Here is an 18,860-nt window from a genome sequence, read left to right as displayed (position 1 = left end):
GACTCCCAGGCCCAGATCCAACTCACTTTCTAAGCCTATTACATGCAGAATTGAGGAGAGTCAAAGGGGGTGGGAATCACATAGTTTAGTTTAGAGTTAGTTTCTAGAGAGAGAAGCTCTCTCTTCTCTCTAGAATTAGGTTAGATGTAGATTAGGATTTCTTAGATCTAGGTTTAATTCATGCTTTGATTTACTTTTTCCCTACAATTTCTTATTCCTCTACCTTTACTTTCTCTAGTTTAGCATTTTATTCTTGTAATTGTTTACTTTATTATTGATGCACTCTTGTTTCTCTTATTTTTCTTTAATGCAATTTATGTTTTGAGTTCCTTTATTGTTGATTTGCTTTATTGTTATTTCCTTGCAATTGGTAGTGTAGATCTACTTTTCTTGCAATTGGCTTGGGATGGTAACTTAGGTGAAATTGAGTTGCTAATGTCCAAATGTTGATAATTGGTGTCCATTGACTCTAGCCTCCCCTAAAGTAATTAGTGAGATGGCTAGGACTTATGGATTAGGATTAGTGTAGCTCATTTGAATTTTCTCTACTTGTTAAAGGATGATTTAATGAGATTGATCCTTGCAATTATCATGTTGTGGTTAATGACAAGGATAAAGATCCTTGACCATCATTCCTTGCCAAGACCTTTTTATCATTTGAATTTCTCTTTACTTTCTTGCAATTTACTCTTCATGTTCCTTATTCAAAACCCCAAAATACTTGTCCCATAACCAATAATGAGAAAACTTCCCTGTAATTCCTTTGAGAGACGACCCGAGGTTTGAATACTTCGGTTATTTTTATTGGGGTTTGTACTTGTGACAAACAATTTTTTGCATGAGAGGATTTTTGTTGGTTTAGAAACTATACTTGCAACGAGAATTTATTGCGAAATTCTATACCAACCAATTTTCCGTTCATCAATCCTCCATATCCAACACCACAAAGTCAGCCGGGAAGATAAAGTCTCCCACCTTTACCAACAAATTTTCTACTATTCCATGAGGGAATTTGAATGATCGGTCGGCCAATTGGGGAGCCATTCTTTTTGGGTTGGCTTCCTCAATCTTCATTCTTTTCATTATTGCTAAGGACATCAAATTTATGCTAGCTCCCAAATCACATAAGGCTTTTTTTACTATAATCTCCCCTATGATGCAGGGGATTTAGAAGCTCCCTGGGTCCTTCAATATTTGAGGCAGTTTGTGTTGGATGATAGAACTACACTTTTCAGTTAACACCACAATTTTATCATTCCTCCAACTTCTATTCTTGGTCATTAATTCCTTCAAAAACTTAGCATAGAGTGGCATTTGCTCTAATGCTTTAGCAAAAGGAATATTGATCTGCAGTTTCTTAAACATCTCCAAAAATCTGGAGAATTGGCTGTCCTTTGCATTCTTCATCAATCGTTGAGGGTAAGGAGCTTTTGGGACATATGGCTTAGGACTTCTTTTTCCTCTGGTGGATTGGGAGCAGGTGTTTGTGCCTCTCCCTTGTCACTTAGACATCCCTCTGCTTCTCTCTCTTGAGTTCCCTTTGATGGCTCCTTCAATTCCTTTCCACTCTTGAGTGTAATAGCTTTGCATTCCTCCCTTGAGTTTGCTTTGATGGCATTACAAGAGCTATGGCTAGGAGCTTACTTGGTTAGGTATCCAATTTGTGCTTCAAGTTTCTGAATGGCAGCATCTTGCTTTTGCAAATTGGATCTCACCTCCTCCTTGAATTTTTTCAAATCGTCAGACTCCTTGCAAAGATTTACAAGCATAGCTTCAATGCTAGATAGCTTATCCTTAGATGGTGGATTGGGAATTGGAGGTTGGTTATTTTGGGTTTGATATGGTGGCTGGGGAGAATTATTGTATGGGTGTTGATATGAACTTGGATTAGATTGTTGGTAGGTATATTGGTTGGGATTGTGAGGTTTCTGATCTTGGCCTTGGTTTTCTTGGTTTTCCCACCCAAAGTTTGGGTGGTTCTTCCAACCAGGGTTATAGGTTTTAGAATATGGATCATGAGCTTGCCTAGATGAATTTTCAAGGTAATTGGCTTCCTCCCAGTTAACTCCTTCCTCTGTGTCCAACTCTCCTTGTGGTGATGATTGAGTATGGATAGCTACAGCTTGATTCTTCTCCATTTGTTTGGTCAAATCAGCTAGTTGCTTAGTGATCATCTTATTTTGGGCCAGAATTGTATCCATGTGGTTTAATTCCATAACTCCTCAGTTGTTGCTTTTGTCTGAGGCATAGAAATACTCATTGTCAGCCACTATTTCTATGACATATATAGCCTCTTCAATTGTTTTCTTCTTGTGGAGGGAGCCTCCAGATGAGTGGTCTACAGCTTTCTTTGATTCATATGATAGCCCTTCATAAAAGATATGCAATTGTACCCACTCATTGAATATATCAGGGGAGCATTTCCTTGTCAAATCCTTGAATCTTTCCCAGGCTTCATAGAGGGTTTCACCATCTTGCTGTCTGAATGTCTGTATGGATAGCTGCAGCTTGATTATTCTCCATTTGTTTGGTCAAATCAGCTAGTTGCTTAATGATCATCTTATTTTGGGCCAGGATTGCATCTATGTGGTTTAATTCCATAACTCCTCAGTTGTTGCTTCTATTTGAGGCATAGAAATACTCATTGTCAGCCACTATTTCTATGACATCTATAGCCTCTTCAATTGTTTTCTTCTTGTGGAGGGAGCCTCCAGATGAGTGGTCTACAGCTTTCTTTGATTCATATGATAGCCCTTCATAAAAGATATGCAATTGTACCCACTCATTGAACATATCAGGGGAGCATTTCCTTGTCAAATCCTTGAATCTTTCCCAGGCTTCATAGAGGGTTTCACCATCTTGCTGTCTGAATGTCTGTATGGATAGCTGCAGCTTGATTATTCTCCATTTGTTTGGTCAAATCAGCTAGTTGCTTAATGATCATCTTATTTTGGGCCAGGATTGCATCCATGTGGTTTAATTCCATAACTCCTCAGTTGTTGCTTCTGTCTGAGGCATTGAAATACTCATTGTCAGCCACTGTTTCTATGACATCTATAGCCTCTTCAATTATTTTCTTCTTGTTGAGGGAGCCTCTAGATGAGTGGTCTACAGCTTTCTTTGATTTATATGATAGCCCTTCATAAAAGATATGCAATTGTACCCACTCATTGAACATATCAGGGGGGCATTTCCTTGTCAAATCCTTGAATCTTTCCCAGGCTTCATAGAGGGTTTCACCATCTTGCTGTCTGAATGGCTGCACCTCAGTCCTCAGTCTATTCACTCTTTGGAGAGGGTAGAACCTTACTAAGAATCTATTCACTACATCTTCCCAGGTTGTCAAAATTTCTTTGGGAAATGATTCTAGCCATTTGGATGGTTTATCCTCAGAGAAAATGGAAACAGTAGCAATCTATAGGTGTCAGGATGAACACCATTAGATTTCACTGAATCACAGATCCTTAGGAATGTGGAGAGATGCTGATTAGGTTCTTCTTGGGCACTTCCTCCGAAAGAACAATTGTTTTGGACGAGAGTGATGAGTTGAGGCTTCAATTCAAAGTTATTAGCATGGATGGTCGGCTTTTGATTGTTGCTCCCACAATTCTCAGGATTGGGATTAATGTAGGAACATAGCACTCTCCTTTCTTGTGGAGCATGATTGGCTGCACCTTCTTTGGCATGATTATGCACTTCTCCCAGATGATGAGTCTCCATATCATCCTCTATATCTATGTCTAAGTCCTCCTCTTCTTCCTCTGCACCAATAGCCTTCTTTCCTCTTGATTCCCTCCTTAATCTAAGGAATGTCCTCTCAGGTTCACTATCAAAAGAGGTTGAGGTTTTCCTTCTTCTACCTGTCATACAATGAACAAATACAGGCAACATCAAGGGGAGAATTCACAAAAACAAATTATAGTTAGCTTGGCTAGAGCAATTTATCAAATGGTTAGTGGGTTAGCTTGCTGGAAAGTAAGGAAATATAAAGAAAAACAACAAAAATTGCAGAAAGTAAAATTGAACAGATGAAATTGAAATTCAATTAACAAAAGAAAAGAAAATTGCTCAATCTAGCTATCCTCCAATTTAGTAATTGTCAATACAAAACCAATCCCCAGCAACGGCACCATAAACTTGAAGTTACGAAAACTTATCTCTCAACAAATTTCCACTGGCAAGTACACCGGATTTTCGTCAAGTAAAAACTCACTATAGAGTGAGGTCGAATCCCACAGGGATTGGTAGGTTGATTAATGTTAATTGGAGAATTGTTCTAGCTGAATTGAATCAGATTTGAAATTGGGAGTGCAGAAAGTAAATTGGCGGGAAACTTAAAGTGCAAGAAATGTAAATAGCTGAATGTAAATAACAGAAATTAAAGTGCAGAAGGGAAATTGCATGAAATTAAATTGCAGAAACTTAAATTGTAAGAAATTAAAAGGGAATGGAGAATTGAGCATCAAATTAAATAGCAGAATGTAAAGAGAATGGGTGAGATCAAAATTGGGGATTCATTGGGTTTTAGGAGATATTGAACTCTCCGGATCAAATCATTCTCATCCCTTCCTCAATCAATGCATTCATTGACTTTGCTTGGCAATCTTAGGTGATTAGATCCCAATGTCTTGGCTAACCAATCTCTCTAAGCTTGAACAATTATCCAATGTCTTGATTTAATTCCTCATGGGAAGAGATGAAGTTCGGTCACAGACTATACCACACAAATTCATAGATCAAAGTATTGGTAGGATTACATGTCATGATATCCATCCAACCCCCAATCTGATCCAATGTGAGAAAGCATTTCTAGCATGAATTCCTCATCCCTCTCACAAGGATCAGAGGAATTCCAATTATGAATAGCTTCTCTGTCAAGACAACTATCCAATTGAATTAAGATCGAAAGCTTTCTAGCGAAAATCAAGAGAAAAGAAAGAAGAAGAAGAATGAAAACTGTTATTGATCCATTGAATTACAATAGAGCTCCTTAACCCAATGAAAGGGGTTTAGTTGTTCATAGCTCTCAGAATGGAAAACAAAATTGAAAAGTACATTGCAGAATGAAAAAGTGCAGAGAAAAATTGGGCAGAGTTTCAGTACTCCGTGCGTCAGCCCCGCTAACTTAAACTCTAAGCTATTTATACACTTTCTTCAATTAATCTTCAAGTCATCTGAATTGGGCTTTTGGCCTTTGTTGAAGTTGATTTAATTGGCTCTCAATGCTGTTGAGAAGAGAGAGGTGCTCAATTGTGCAATTCTGATAGCAATTTTGGAGTCAACATTCTTAGGCAAACGTTGAGTCAAATGTTCTTTAGGAAAAAAGGATTTTGGTGGCTGCAATCAACGTTTGACTCAACGTTGGGGTGCCAACGTTCACTTGTCTATGCGTACGCATGGATGAGCCATTTTACCCCTTTACGCGTCTGCGCTGCCTATGCGTGTGCGAGTTTGGGACTAGAATGCACATCCATGCGTGCGCATCACCTACGCGTGTGCGTGGATGCAAATTCCCCAATTCCAATTTTTGAAAAGGCTAACGAAGATGTTGTCCCCAGTGTTGGAGTGGCAACATTCCCTCCAATGCTGGCGTATCCACGCGTACGCGCCATGTATGCGTGCGCGTCGATGCACTTTTCATAATTCAAGAATTGGACCACATATCGCGAACGTTGGACTTGGCATTGGACTGGCAACGCTCTCTCCAACGTTGGCCTATCCACGCATGTGCGTTACCTATGCGTGCGCAGGGATTGTCAAAATTCACAATCCACCCATGCGCGTATTGCACGCGTACGCGTCACCGCAATTTTTCAAATTTCCAGAAAGCACTCTGTATCAACTAGCGTTGGAGGGAACGTTGGTGGTCCAACTTTGGCCTCCAACATGAGTATCAGAATTATGTAAAACTTTTTCTCTGCCTCTCCTTCCAACGTTTGAGGCAACGTTGGTGGTCCAACTTTGGCCACGAACGTTACTTCCCTTTCTTCTTTCCATGGCCATTTCTTCAACTTCATTCCATACACTTCTTCACCTATCATCAACCAATATATGCATCAAAGTCTTACTAAATTCATGAGAATTTACATCATCCTTAGCACACAAGTAATTATCACATAAAATCTCATGAAATTGCATCAAATTAACCACGGCTGAATGAATCAAGGCATACATGAATTTTTAACCCAATTACTTACTTAGAACTCAAGAAAGTACATAAAACCTACTAAAAACAAAAGGAAAAGGCTAGTGAAACTAGCCTAAGATGCCTTGGCATCACATAGTCTCTGACAGAGATCCTCATTTCACTTCGAGATTTTAGGGAGCATTCTAGAGAGCATTCGAAACTCAATTGAGCTTAAGTATGGCATAACATCCTCAAACCGATGGTCAACCAGAGAGGATGATACAAACTCTAGAAGATATGTTGAGGCCTTGTGTGTTGGATAAACCTATGAGCTGGGATTGGTATATGCCGTTAGTGGAGTTTGCGTGCAACAACAGTTACCATGCGAGCATCGGAATGGCTCCGTATAAGGCTCTGTATGGAAGAAAGTGTCAATCTCTACTGTGTTGGTTTGAAGCAGGAGAATCAAGTTTATTGGGGCCTGAGTTTGTAGCTGAGACCATAGAACAGATTAAGAAAGTCCGAAATAGAGTGCTTACTGCTCAAAGATGCCAAAAAAGTTGCACCGATCAAAGATGAAACCGTTAGAGTTTAGTGAAGGAGATCACATATTTCTAAAGGTTACTCTAACAACAGGAGTGGGTAGAGCGATCAAAGCAAAGAAATTGAATCCTCGTTACATCGGTCTGTGATACGCAGAAAACTTGTCTCTCAACAAATTTTCTTCGACAAGTGTACCGAATTTGTCGTCAAGTAAAAACTCACAATAGAATGAGGTCGAATCCCACAGAGATTGATTGATCAAGCAACTTTAATTAGAGGAATGTTCTAGTTGAGCGAACCAGAATTTGATTTGAGATTTGCAGAAAATTAAATGGCGGGAAAGTAAATAGCAGAAACAGTAAATGCTAGAAGTAAGAGCTGAATGTAAATGGCGGAAAGTAAATTGCAGAATCTTAAACGGGAATGGGGTAATTGCTCATAAAAGTAAATGGAAGAAATTAAAGAGAATGGGTAAGATCAGAAATGGGGAGTTCATTGAGCTCAGGAGATGTTGCATTCTCCGGATCAAGTTCATTTTCATCTCTTCCTCAATCAATGCATTCATTGATCTCCTTGGCAATCTTAAGTGATCGAATTCCAATTTCTTGGTAATTTAATCTCTCAAATCTTGATCAATAGCCAATTCCTTGGTCAATTGCTCATGAGAAGAGATGAAGTATGGTCACTGATTATACCACATGCATTTCCCAAATCAAGTGTTGGTAGGATTATAGTCACATATCCATCCAAACCCAATTTGGTCCAGCATGAGAAAGCATTTCTAGCATGATCTCTTCATTCCTCTTTCAAGGTTCAGAAGAGATCCAAGTATGAATAGCTTCTTTTCCAAGATAACTACCCAATTGGATGAAGATCGAAATCTTTCTAGTAAAATCAAGAGAAAAGATAGAAGAAGGAAAATGAAAACTAATATTGATCCATCAAATTACAACAAAGCTCCCTAACCCAATGAAAGGGGTTTAGTTGTTCATAGCTCTGGAAAATAAAAACAAAGATGGAGAATACATGATGGAAGTAAAACTAGAAGTGCAGAGAAAGTAAAATATAGAGAGTAGTTCTATGCCAAAGGCTCTCTAAAGTTTCCAACTCCCCAAACTAATTCAAAACTACTCCTATATATACTACTCTTCTCATCTTCTAGTTGGCTCTTCAAGTCTTGGGTATGGGCCTCTGAATCTTGAGTTTGAAGCAGTTATCCTTTTCATTGGGCTTAGCTTTGCTTGCAGAGAGAAAAGGTGAAGTATGCAGGGACTTTGACTCAGAATGTTAGTGGTGTCAACGTTAAGTGAAAGTGTGGGTTCGAGAACATTAGTGACTCACCTTTTTCATTAACATTCCTAACCCAAATATGATCACATTGACTTCAACGTTAGTGGCACTAACGTGACCACTAACGTTGCCTCTTAGTCCTTCGCACACGTTATTGGGACTTACCTTTCCCAATAACGTGGAGAGTCCTCCCTTGTCCCTACGTTAGAGTCCACGTTAACTAGGTTAACGTGGCTTCTAACGTAGTAATGCCAATCCTTCGAGAACGTTAGTGACACTTACCTTTGTCACTAACGTTCCAATGTGCCCTTATTTCTCACGTTAGAGTCCACGTTAACTAAGTTAACGTGGCTTCTAACGTAGTCATGCTAGCCATCTCCAACGTTAGTGACAAAGGTAAGTGTCACTAACGTTGGCTATCAATTGCTCTCTCCACGTTAGCTTCCACGTTAACTAAGTTAACGTGGGAGTTAACGTGGCTTATGAAGGCTTGGCCAACGTTAGTGACAAAGGTGAATGTCACTAACGTTGGCTTCTCTTTTGCTTCTTAACGTTAGAGTCCACGTTAACTAAGTTAACGTGGCAACTAACGTGGCCAATTATGAGCTTGATCCAACGTTAGTGACAAAGGAGAGTGTCACTAACGTTGGCCTTGTTGTCTTCTTCCACGTTAGAGTTCACGTTAACTTAGTTAACGTGACTCTTAACGTGGGCTTATGATGGCTTCGAGGGCGTTATTGGCGATTACCTTTCTCATTAACTTTGCAAGTTAGCACCCATTCCACGTTAGAGGTCACATTAGTGGGACTAACGTGACTGCTAACGTGGTTCTTCTTTGCTTCCTTTGTCCTGAAATCAAGCAACAAAGTGCATCAAAGTTCTAGTCCAAGTCATGAGTCATACATCATCCAATTTGTCATATAATTCATGCAAAATTCTCATGAAATCATGTAAAGTGCACAATGTATGCTTGAATCAAGATGTAAGTGAATATCTACCCAAAACTAGCTTATTTTCTAAGAAAATACATGAAACTACCTTAAAAACAGTAAAGAAAAGGTCAGTGAAACTGGCCAAAATGCCTTGGCATCAGTCTGTTTCAGATTTTGAAGAGAAGTGGGCTGGTGGCGTGTCGGATAGCTCTGCCACCATATCTTTTGAACCTGCATGACGTATTTCACATGTCGCAGCTTTGGAAGTACACTTCTAAAGCCAGCCACATTCTAGAACTAGAATCAGTTCAATTGAAGGAGGATCTGACATTTCAAGTAGTTCCGATCAAAATCGATGATACCAGTATTATGTGACTGAACGGGAAAGAGGTTTCATTAGTTAAAGTTGCTTGGAATCAGGCTAGAATTGAAGAACACACTTGGAAACTCGAATCTAAAATGAGAAAGGATTATCCACACTTATTTTCAGGTAACTGAATCTGAATTTTGAGGGTAAAATTCTTAATTAGGTGGGTAGGATATAAATCTCGCTTAATTAATAAATAATTAGCTAATAAATTAATTATTAATAAAAAAATTAGGAAATTAAATTTTATCAATCCAGAGAGGTAAAACTATTAAAAATATGAATTTTGACACTAATTTTAAATGATTTGGCCCAAAAAGGACCAACGGGCCGAACTGATTGGACCGGGTCCAAACCGGGTCCAAGGCCCAATATAAATAGCAAATTTAACCTTCCATTCCCCATTATTTCCTCTGAAAAATGTTGAAGGGGGAGGGCCAAGGAAGAACACTCAAGCTAAACCCTAACATCACATTTAAACTCATGTATCTTTCAATTCCTAGCTCCGATCGCCACACCGTTTGCGGCCACGCGCCCACCACGTCAAGCTCTTCAAAACCATCCAAGAATTATGGTAAGAAATTAGTTATTTCTCACCCAGTCACTTCACCCTTAATGCATTGAGAAGTGATGCATGTGCATCTTTAGTAGTTTTTAGTTGTTATTTCTTTAAACAGAGGTAGTAATTTAGTGCTTTTATTAGGAATTTCATACTTTTTATCTATGTTCTTAACATTTGTTTACTTAAATTCAAGATACAGACTTTTCTTGCTTTAATTGAGGCTTTTGGTGCTTTGATCAATGCTCTTTGGAGTTATTTTGTGCTTTGATAAGTGTAGGAAATGAAACAAAAATCAAAAGAACAAAGGAGAAAGCTAAGGACACGCTTTGGAAGGAAAGGCATGCTTTGACAGCCAAGGACACACTTTTTCCAAGGACCAAAATCAACACATTTGTGCCTGGAAGCTTTTCCGTCCAACGTAGAGGTGCTGGTGTCCAACAGCATTCGTGCATACGCACCATTGTCAAAATAAGTGCAAACATGTGTACGCATGCATCCATGCGTACGCACAAGTGGCGAACTTAGCAAATCATGCATACGCATGACCCATGCATACGCACGATATCAGTTTCGCATCCCACGCAAGTTTTGTGACGTCCCATGCTGAAGCAAAACAGAAGCACCATTTGGGCCATTAATTTAATCAATATTGCTGACGTCCCATGTGAATCACTTAGCGTGCCACGGCAAGTACAATAGAGGTCAAATTGGGCTATACTTTGAAGCATAGTTGTCAGAACCGAACCGGTGATCGAACCGGTCAGGTCACTGGGTTACTGAGTTATTGGTTCAACCGTTGGGTTACTGATTGAACCGATTGACCCGGTCCTATGTAAATAAAAAATAAAAAATAGTCAAAAGTTTAAAATTAAAATTTAAAATACATATTTTTACTAATGTTTTAAGAATAATTAAATCTCGAATTCTATAAATAACTAATAAAAAGATAGACATAAAATTAGTCCGTACTACTATAATAGTATCTTAATTGGACACAATAAGAATAACAATCTATGAACTATATCCAAGAGTAATTTTAAAATCTAAATATCTTTATATAATTAAATAATTATATATAAATTTATTTTTCTTCTTAGAATAAGTAATTTTTATTTTAATTTTATATAAATTATTATTTTTTATTTTAAAATTAATTAATTTGTACTCCAATTAAAAAATAATTAATTTAAAAAATGTTGAATATAAAAAATATTGAATTAAGTATTTTTGTGTATATATATATATTAGTTAGGATATTATATAACATACAATATATAATATAAAAAGCATGAAAGATATCAAAAGAACAAATTAGTGCAGTGGTAGCTAGTTTGGTCTATATAGGAGAAGAGCCAAGTTCGACTCCATCTTGCACTACATTTTTAAAAGATTTTCCAACTCCACACGCTGACATCAGCATGACGTCATCAACGCGCGGGGTTGACTGTTGACTATGCTTGTTGACCGGACCGGTTCGGTTCAAATTCGTGCCGGTTTTGACCGATTTGATCAGTTCATACCGGTTTTGACCGGTTTATTTCCTTAAACAGTCAGAATGTTAAACCGGACCGATACATAGTTCGGTTCATTGGTTTTCCGATCGAACCGGTCGGTTCGGTCCGGTTTTAACAACTATGCTTTGAAGAAAAAGTGTGGCATTACTTTCTTTCCAACCTCCAAATACTCAATTTCATCATTCATTCCTCAATTCTTCAATCTTCCAATTGGATCAATCCCATGGAATCAATCTCAATTTACTTGAATTCAATGTAATTTAAATTTCATTTGAATTGTAATTTAGATAGGTTATAAATAGAGGATGAAAGGAAAACTTTAGGGGGCATCTAGCTCTCTGAGCTCTCTTCACACACTCTTCTTCCCTCTATTCTTTCATATTCTGTAGCCGTGAGTGGCTAATTCCCTTTTTCATTGGGAGAAAAGAGCTCTATTGAATTTAATAGATCAATTGTGATTTACTCTTCATCTTCAATTCATCTTTCATTTGCTTCTTAAGAAAGAATCTTCGTTCTTTATTCCAAGGATTCAAAATCTATTGAGAGATAGTTTGAATCTCACTTGAATTCTATGAAAACATGAAAGAGGAATCATAGAATTGAGCTTGAAGATCTTTCTTCCAATTTGGTGAATTTGGGTTTGGGATTCTTGGGTGACATGTAATCAACCCATAACTTGATTCATGAAATTGTGTGGCTCTAAATCAGAGACCAATTTTAATCTCTTCTCATGAGCAATTAGATCAAGAAATTGGCAATTGATCAAGTTAAGAGAGATTGAATTACCAATACATTGGAATTTAATCACTTATGATTTGCTAAGAGATCAATGATTGCATGATTGAAGAAGAGATAAAAAGCTATTTGATCCAGAGAATTCAATATCTATGTACCCTAATGATCTTCCCTTATTTTCTTATTCCCTTTCTTTATTTGATTGCTTTCAATTAATGCTCATTTACATTGCTTTCTTTACATTCTTGCACTTTACTTTTCTTGCAATCTACTTTTCAGTATTTACATTCTAGCAATATAAATTTCCAGCGATTTACATTTGTGCTCTTTATTTTCAAGTCTTTTATTTCTTTTATTTTCTTATTGCTTAAGTCATTTATATTTCATGTTTCTATTGTCAATTGTTCCTAATCAAAATATGAATTGCCTGACTAGAATATTCAATCAACCATTGCTTGCTTAATTCCTTAATCCTCGTGGGATTGACACTCATTTACTGTGAGTTTATTACTTGGTACGACCCGGTGCACTTGCTAGTAGTTATACGAGATTGTAAAATCCCATATCAGTAATGGTAAGAAACTCAAAACCCTTGTCAATTCTTTAATTATATGAGGTTAGGTATTAAATTTGTGAATATCTGTGCAATAAAGTGAAATTAGGTGGTATATATGTGAATTGGAACCAAATTAATTAAGTTAGATGCTTGAATTGAGTATTGGGAGCTAGAAATCTATTTGGTGGAGGATTGGAGCTTGTGAATTGTGGATAATTGAGGTGTCCCAGGGTTAGGGAGGAATCAGCCAAGGTATGATTTTAGTTTCTCGTAGATAATGTGTAATGTAACATGGAAATTTAGGCTTGTTGACCACAGGATAGGTTAAATTATGTGAACTTGTTAAGGTTAGTGATTTTGGTAAAAATGTTAAGTTTATTGTGAGCTTGTGATGATGATTGATGTGGATGATGACTATGAGTTGTGATGTTGATATATTGTGAAATTGTGATGTTTGATTGTGGATTGTTTGGAATGAACTTGATAGAATTGAGTATTGGTATGCTGTGCTTGAGATGGAATGGATATGGACTTGTTTTGGGAAACATTGGTTTGAATTGAGGTTTGAGGTAAAGATAGAGGTTTGGTACTTTTGATAAAAACTTTATTTTTGACCAACTTCGGCAGGCCATAACTTGGCTACCGGACCCTCAAATTTTGTCAAACTTATTTCAAAGAAAAATTAGGTCCGTGAAATTTATGCCGTTTGAAGAATAGACTAAAAATTAGTATTAACGAAAAAGTTATGCGCATTCGAAGTTGGGTGCGAGAAACTGATTTTTCTGACTTAACAGCTTTTTGTTACTTTTGCTGGGCATGCGTACGTGAACACACACATGACGTGGACCCTGGGTTCTGCCCAGACGTCATGTGTACGGGGGTGTGTGCATGCATACGTGAAATGGTAAGATTTACAAGCTCGTATACACGAGTAGTACCACGCGACGCGAGAAAGCTTCCTTGTCCAAGGGGCTCGCATATGCGGACAAGGGTCGTGTATGCGAGATGGCCAAATTCACACCTCGCGTACGCAAAACATGGCATGCGTACACGGAATCCCTGTGTTTGGAGAAGTTGTATTTTTGTGAATTAAACATATTTTCTAGCTTTTAAACCTCTATAGTTACCTCCTAAGCTCCTATATCTAGTTCCTAATCATAGGGAGAGCGGTGAACCTAAAAAAGGAGTTAACTTGGCAGTGAAGAAAGATTTTGAAGTGATGATTTATGTTTGAGAAGTGCGGATATGCTGAATATATGATGAATAAAGGCTATAATGATAATGATTAATTGAATTTGTATGATTATGGCATATGCACTTCTATTTATCTGAGATACGAGTTTTCCTCGGTAGGTGCAGTGGCTTGCCACCACTTGCTCCTAGTTAAGACTCAATACTCTATTGACAATACGTCGTAAGATATGGTCGGGCACTTTAACTCCCCAGAAATTTCCGCAATGAGATGAAAATTGAATGATTGAGATTATATGAATAGACTCTTGGGAATTCGTGCACAGAGGGATTATCCAGGGTTAGCTACTAGACATGTCGGGTTTCACTATATAACCAACAGATGAGACTGATCAGCCATAGAACAGACATACATCATATGCATTTGAGTTTCCATGCTTATTTTCTATTTGTTCTATTTGTTGTAATTGCATTCTATCTGTATGTTCTTTGTTTATCTTGCTTGTCCTGTTTGTCCTTGCAACTGAGAGATCCTTCATTTGGCAGAGGTGTGACGAGGGTAGTTCCATCAATGTTTTGGAGGGTTGGAAGAGACAAATAGTGAAATGTAGGGTTAGAGTTAGACATAGAACTTGAACACCTTAGATAATTCACCTAATTTCTAGTTTAGTTTACTTCTTTAAGTTTATTTCTGAGTTCTAGGATTGCCTCTGACTTTCCCGGGGCCTTATATATTACCTATGTTGGCACCATTACCATGTTGGAAACCCCCGGTTCTCATTCCATACATATATTGTTGTTTTTCAGATTCAAGTCGAGAGGCACCTCACTGAGGATTCTGGAGGCCTTCTTGGAAGCGAAGAACTACATGTTTTGGGAGCTTTGTATTTTGATCCTATAAATATATGTATATAGATTCTCCTTTGTGTATATATGTTTGTCCTCTTAGAGGTGACTCGGAGAAACAGGTTGTTGGTTTTCTGTCTTGGGATACTTTGGGATTCTATATATATATGTATTTATATTTCGGCCGGCCTTGGCTTCGCAGGTCGAGTCTGAAGCTTAATATTCTGTATATTTTGGCACTCTATTCTTTACGTACATATGCTTTACCCTTTCTTTTCATCTGGTTATCCATTTACGTGAGCGTTATGCTTTTCTTTTTGCAGTTTTTGTTTAAGCTTTTCTTCAAGGCTCCTAGTTACGCATTTCTTTTAATTATATATATATATATATATGTATATATTTTATTTTAGAGGTCGTAATACCTTACCACCTCTATTTTACAACTTAAGCGTAAAGCTTTGTGTGGTTGGGGTGTTACAGTTTTCTACACCATAAGCAACTAAGCCTCTATTGTTAAGGTGAGGAGCTCTGTTTACTTGAATGGATTAATAAATATTTGTTCGTCTATCCTTGATTAATGCTTTTATTATTCTTTAAGTATTGGTTTCGTTCTTCATCCTAAGGATTAGTGATTATTGAAAAATAACTCTAATTCTACTTGAATTCTATTTGAGTTTTGGAAAAGTTATATCATTAGAATAACAGCTTGAAATCAATTTCTCATAACTTCTAATTATCTGGACTTAATGTGGTACATGACATATAACTGCATTATGCTTTCTGATTCTTAAGGTTGTGTGGCTTATAAATCGGAAATTGAACATAACCCTCTAATGTAATTGAGTGATCAAGGAATTGACGGTCAGTTATATTAGAGGAGATTGGAATGCCTAGAAATAGGAATTTAATCACTTGGAGTTTGCCATAAACGTAACCATTGCATGATCAAGGTAGTTGACTAATGATGGCCAAATCAACTAACTACTCTAATATATTAGTCAAGGATGGACATCAATGACTCAAGGTCACCAAAGTCCTCAATTCCAAGCCAAGAGTGAGGAAAAACTAAGTAAAAACTAAGCCAAGCATTTTTATCAAACACTTGGTGTGCATGAAAATAAAAGCATATTAAGTTGCAATCAAAATAAAATCTAAAGCTACCAAGTGCAAGAAAACAATAATAACAACTCAGTTAAATAACAATAAGCAAAGAAACATTAAATTGCATTAATAGAAAATTAAGATTTACAAGAGTGTTCATAAAATCAAAAGTGACATAAAAGAGAAATTAAGAAAAAGAACTAAGAGAATTAAGATAATAAAGCATGAAAACATAAATGAAAGTACATTAAAACAAGAATTAGTAACTGAAATTAAAGAAAAATTAACTAAGAAAACCTAAATTCTAGAGAGAAGGGGGAGCTTCTCTCTCTAGAAACTAAGACAAAAACATGGAAAAATCTAAACCTAATTTCTCCCCACTTGCCTCCTCTTGGATTAGGGTTGAAATAGCTTCAGAAATGAGTTGGATTGGATTCTGGAGGCCCAAAATTCTCTGCCAACGAATTGCATTAATGAGGTCACGTGCTGGCACTTATGCATACGCACAGACTTGTGCGTACGCACACTTTCTGATTTTTTTACTTGTGCATACGCACAAAGATTTTGCGTACGCATAACTGCACGCTTCCACCTGTGCATACACACAGAGAGTTGTGCGCATGCACACTTGCTGAAAAGCTCCAAACTCTATTTCATCATGAATTCTCCACTTTTACATGCTTTTTCTTCATTCCTTCAATCCAATCTTTGCCTTACAAGCCTGAAATCACTCAACAAATATATCAAGGCAACAAATGGAATTAAAGTAAATAAAATTTAGCAATTAAGGGTCTAAAAAGCATGTTTTCACTTTTAAACACAATTTATGGAGAATTTACAAAACTAAGCTATTTCATTGAATAAGTATAGGAAAAGTTGATAAAATCCACCCAATTAGAGCAATTAAATACCATGAAATATGGATTTATCATTGACATTGAATATTAATCCATAAATTTAAATATCTCTGAAACCTTAACTCCATTCTCATCTTGTTCTCTCAACCATTTACTCTTCGCTTTCTTTAGTTTATCGCTTCGTATGCTATTTGACAATCAAAACTCTTATTTCAACTTGTCTAACTAGAATAGCTAATCATCCATTACTTGCTTAGTTCGTTTAATCCTCCGGGATCGACACTCACTCACCGTGAGTTATTACTTGGTACGACCCGGTGCACTTGCCGGTAAGTTGTGGTGTGAATTTCCACCACCATACATATCACATTAAATCCAGACAATTAAGATGTGTACACATGAGGTCCCTTGTTGCACCAGTGATGCATACACATGCATGATGCGTACGCATGAGTTCTCCTTTGCTTCTTCATAAATTTTTCACCAAATCTTTATCCGAATGCTATCTAAAATAAAAAAAGGGCCACAAAACTCAAAGTAGCATCCACCAGGGTATAATCCACTAAAATTCTATAACATATCAATAAAATACCATATAATTCATATAGAAAATACACTAATGATACTCACGCATCACTAATCAAGCAAGTTCCAACATACTCATTCCAATTTTATAAGTTTTCTATCAATAATCACATTAACAATCCATTCACACAATCAAATCCTCATTATTCCAATCAACAATTCACTCATGGAAAATTCTTCACTTACTGTGACTTACCATATAGGGGATATCTCATCCTATCTCGGTTTTCAGCCTAAATTTCCATATTAATTACCAATATAGGCAATCATACCACACCAAATCAATTACACATATTCAATTTTATTCATACTATTGCATAGCACTCATCAAACACTCAATTCACATATCAACTAAATCACAATCCATCATCAACCTTTTTATTAAATGCTAACCTAGGGCAATTAACCTAGGTTTTCACATAGTTTTACACAATGCCTATCCGAAATTGAGGTCCGTACCTTCGTTGATGGTGGTCTCAATCTCGAAAACTCTTCCTCAATAATTCCCACCTTTACTGGCACAAACTCCACTAATTCCACACCAAATTTCGTTGGGCTAGCTCTGTTTCACCCCAAAATCAATCCATACAAGCTCACTTCCAGGTAATCACAAGCTTTCCACATAATTCATACTAAGTTCATAACTCAAACTTGGAAAAAATAATGGAAAAAGGTTTCCTTACCTTATTTTTTGTAGCATTGGGTCAAAACTCTGCTAGAACTCAAGATTGAGCCTCCCCTAAATATTGAAAAATCAAATTTTCCTTAATACCCAAACCAAAATGAAAAATTCAAAGTGAAATGGAAAATGGGGCAAGAAATTTAAGTTCCTTACCACAATGGTTATATAGAATCAAAGAGCACAACGAGTGCGACGCGTGACCGCAAACAGGTCTTCGGCTATGATTTGGAAGTTATGGGCAAAGGAAGATAATGACGAGTAGTGTTTTTAGGGAATTTATTCCCCTTCTCTTCTTCTATCTGTGGAGTTCAATGAACAAAGGGAGCATGCTAAATCTTTGCTAAGTTAGGGGAGTTAAGTATGTGGGCTTAGGCCCAACAAGGACCCGGTTCAATTGTTTTAGCATGTTAGTCCAACTTTGGGCCAAAACCTCTCAATCTCTTTTCCCTTCAATTTCGAAATTTAAGTTAATGGGTATTGAAGATTTTGGTGTTTTGATGTTTTAGAATTGAACTAGCTTGAGGAAATTATTGGATTTTGTCAAATTAATCCATGGGTGAGGTAAGAAACTGTTAAACCCTCGTGAATCATTAAAATTTTGTAACCCTATATTGATTATGTTGAAATTGTGTGGTATTAGATTAAATTGTATGAACTAGAATCAAATTGGTGGATGTTGGATACTTGATTTGAGCTTTGGAAGTTGGAAATTCAGTTGGTGAGGAGTTGGAGGCCTGGGGCTTGTGGAAGGAGGGCATTTGAGGTGTTCTGAGCTTATGAAGGAATCGGCCAAAGTATAATTTTGGTTTCTCGTAGTTAATGTATAATGTAACGTGAAAACTTTAGGTTAATAAACCTTAAGATAGGAATGAATTGAATAAATTATTGATTGAATTGTGTATGTGATATGTGAATTGGGAATGAGGATTTAATGAGTGTGTATGTGTTGGAGTATGATTTTGATGATTATAA

General features: G+C 37.0%; 2 non-coding genes across 2 annotated transcripts; both read left to right on the top strand.

Annotated features, from left to right (window-relative positions):
* The first annotated feature begins 2,788 nt into the window (after nucleotides 1-2,788).
* LOC112753140 (small nucleolar RNA R71) lies at nucleotides 2,789-2,894 on the top strand. The gene has a single exon (XR_003177537.1). It is a non-coding gene; the product is annotated as a small nucleolar RNA R71 (small nucleolar RNA).
* Nucleotides 2,895-3,173: 279 nt separating this feature from the next.
* On the top strand, nucleotides 3,174-3,280 carry LOC112753122 (small nucleolar RNA R71). The gene has a single exon (XR_003177520.1). It is a non-coding gene; the product is annotated as a small nucleolar RNA R71 (small nucleolar RNA).
* Nucleotides 3,281-18,860: the final 15,580 nt, after the last annotated feature.

Source organism: Arachis hypogaea, chromosome 15 (genome assembly GCF_003086295.3).
Source record: "Arachis hypogaea cultivar Tifrunner chromosome 15, arahy.Tifrunner.gnm2.J5K5, whole genome shotgun sequence".
Lineage (NCBI taxonomy): Eukaryota > Viridiplantae > Streptophyta > Magnoliopsida > Fabales > Fabaceae > Arachis > Arachis hypogaea.
The sequence above is the reverse complement of the archived record's forward strand: the minus strand, read 5'-3'. Positions and strand labels throughout refer to the sequence as shown.